We start from the raw sequence: 2950 nt of genomic DNA, 5'->3' as shown, positions 1-2950 counted from the left end.
TAAAAACTCCATTTACTTTTAGTCTAATACCCTGTTTGCCTATTTTACTCTTTGTTTATTTGGGGCTTCAAAATTAGATTGCTTCCTTTTATTTCTTCAGGTTATTTTATGCTCTTTTCTTCTTACTCTAATTTTGAGTTTGGGCTTCAGTCCCTGCTCATTTCCTTTAGAAAGAATAGTGGTCTGGAATTTTGCATTTAAGTAGAACTGGCTTTTTCCAAAATGCTTTTCTTTTTTTTTTTTTGGCAAATCTATCAACACAATGCCCAGTACCCAAAAATACCCACAAGGTATACATGGAAGTCTCTTACAAAATGCTTGTACCAAACTGGAAGTCCTGAAAAATCAAAGGAGAGATTTACAAAACTGAAAGTAAGAAAACCATTGAACTAATAAATAGAACCAGGACCTGGTTTTATGAAAAAATAATAAAATAGATAAGCCATTGGTTAATTTGAACTGATAAAAAAAACCCCAAGTTTCCAGTATTAAAAATGAAAAGGATGAATTCTTCACCAATGAAGAGAAAAGTAAAGCAATAATTAGGAGTATTTTACCTAATTATATGCCAGTAAATCTGTCAATCTAAACAAAATGGGTGAATATTTTCTTCATGTCACTGTTTTTTACTAAGAAAAAATGGTTGAAATCACTGCACTTAAGTGTGGTAAATCAGATCATAATGCAAATCCTGAAGATGGTCAATATTCCATAGCTAGTGCAATGAAGACAAAGTCTTTATCTGAGAACAAAATTACTGAAGACTAAAAAAAGTTACTGCCTCAGTGAGAGAACTTCTTGCCATCAGATTTCCTCTTGTTAATGTGCTTGAAGATTTTGGACTTGTGAACATCCTTGGGCTTCTAGTAGCCCAAACTACCATCATCACCTCTTTTTTGCATCCTCTTCCCCTAGCTACTGTTCAGATTTAGATCAACAAATGGAAGTACTTTGAAATGGAATGATAAAGTAACTTGAGATAAATTTAAACTGTTTACATTGTAGATTTGCTTCAGAGAACAGGAATCATATGCTCAAATGTAGGATTTATGTGCCTCCTGTGCCAGTTTAGGAAGGAAGTAGTTCTTCTCAATTAGTTTTTCCAACTGAGACTGAATGTCAGAAATTTTTGACCAGGAAAATTCAAATTCATTTAATAATACCATGGCTTACTTCAGGTAATGAAGAAAACCCAACTCTTCTGATCATAAAATAAGTAGAGCATTCCATTTATGTCTCTGACTGTTCTACTTACATAATGAATATGTTCCTTTGGATCATCTGGAGGGTCGTACCGGACAATCCAATCCACTTTGGGTATGTCTAACTTTCTGGCAGTCACATCTGTACACAGCAAAATTCCAGAATCTGCATCTCAGAACTGAAAGAATATAGTTGTCTGCTCATTTTGCTTCTGTTTGCCATGAGTCACCATGAGAGGTAAATCAATGTAGTTCAGAAACTCACAATGATATTTCACTGATGTACATGAAGAAAAAAATACTATCAGCTTCTTCCAATTCTTCTCGAGGAAAATAAATTCTATATAAATTTTTTTTCAGATGGACAAGCAACATATCCTTGTTCAAGACCATCTGCAGTATCTTTATCATCATCAACACTAACATACAACAATTCCTTTTTAAGGGAAATTTTTGCCAGATCTTCCACCTTACAAATTTGTGTTGCAGAAAAGAGCACTGTTATCTGTGTTTTAGCATATGTTTAATGATCTGCTTCATTTGTTCCTCAAACCCAACCTCAAGAATTCACTCAGCCTCATCCAAAACAAGACACTGCCAGTTTTTAAACATAATCTTGGGGAGTTCTGTATATGGTCCAGAAGTTGGCCAGGTGTTGCCCCAATAAGGTTGATCCCATTTGCAAGTTTCTGTGCCTCTGCAGATCTCTTGCTGCCTCCCATGATCAAATCATAGGTATGCACAGGTGAGACATTGGTTCCTTACACACACCAAAGGTCTGCATAGCCAGCTCCCGAGTAGGTAAGAGGATAAGGACCCCATTCCATTCCTAGGCGTGAACTTCAACTTAACAATGAGTTCTAGCAGGGTGAGGAATGCTAGGGTTTTGCCATTGCCTGTTTTTGTAGCTGTTAGAATATCCCTGCCTTCTAGAAGTGGTCTAATATTTGTCTGCTGAATCTCAGTCATTTTAGTAAAACCCATTTCTGCTACTGCCTTCAGAGTTTTCATTGACAATATTACTAAATGAAGTGAATGAAGTGTCTTCAAAGGACTCTTGTTAGTCCATGAGAGAGGATGGGCATTTAGTATTCCCATTCTGATCCCCCACAGTGTTTTATTTTAGGATTTTTCTCACCTTCATCTTCAGTTCCCTATTGGTCTTCAGTTTTTGCTTTTTTGTTTTCAGGTCCTACATCAGCTGTTATTTTCCTCTTTTTTTTAAATTCAGAATTGTGGGAGCTGTTGATTCTTCAGTTGATTCTTCACTGGCTGACTGTTAATACTGTAGATTTCTTGGGAGATTTGTCCACTTTTATTTCTTCTCCTGTTTCTTCTGATATACACTCATCTTGAGTTCCTGGTATATTGGCCCTCAAGGCCTCTTTCTGCCTCAGAAGCTGGTTCCTCTAATGTAACTTCTCACTGAGCTTCTCAATCTTCTTCAGCAGCAACTTCATTGGAAGGTGGAACATTTTGGCATCTGCCCTCATTCTTCTCCTCGGTTGCCACTTCCACAGACTCTTCTTTGTTGGCCCACACATGGGAGCACAATGGAAACTGCAAGTTGTGCATCAGACCATTTTGCATACAGTTCAAAGGCTGAATATTCTTTTAAAAAATATAAATTGCCCAGATTAATAGAAAATAATAGATAATAACCCCATTTTAGAAAAAGAGATTGAACAAAGTATCAGTGGACTTCCTGAGAAAAAAATCCCCTGGATCAGATGGATTCACAAGTGAAT

General features: G+C 36.5%; 1 pseudogene; it reads right to left on the bottom strand.

The window, feature by feature from the left end:
• Window positions 1-782: 782 nt before the first annotated feature.
• Window positions 783-2677, bottom strand: LOC140527923 (ATP-dependent RNA helicase DDX18 pseudogene; annotated as a pseudogene).
• Window positions 2678-2950: the final 273 nt, after the last annotated feature.

This window comes from Notamacropus eugenii, chromosome 1 (genome assembly GCF_028372415.1).
Source record: "Notamacropus eugenii isolate mMacEug1 chromosome 1, mMacEug1.pri_v2, whole genome shotgun sequence".
Classification (NCBI taxonomy): domain Eukaryota; kingdom Metazoa; phylum Chordata; class Mammalia; order Diprotodontia; family Macropodidae; genus Notamacropus; species Notamacropus eugenii.
The sequence above is the reverse complement of the archived record's forward strand: the minus strand, read 5'-3'. Positions and strand labels throughout refer to the sequence as shown.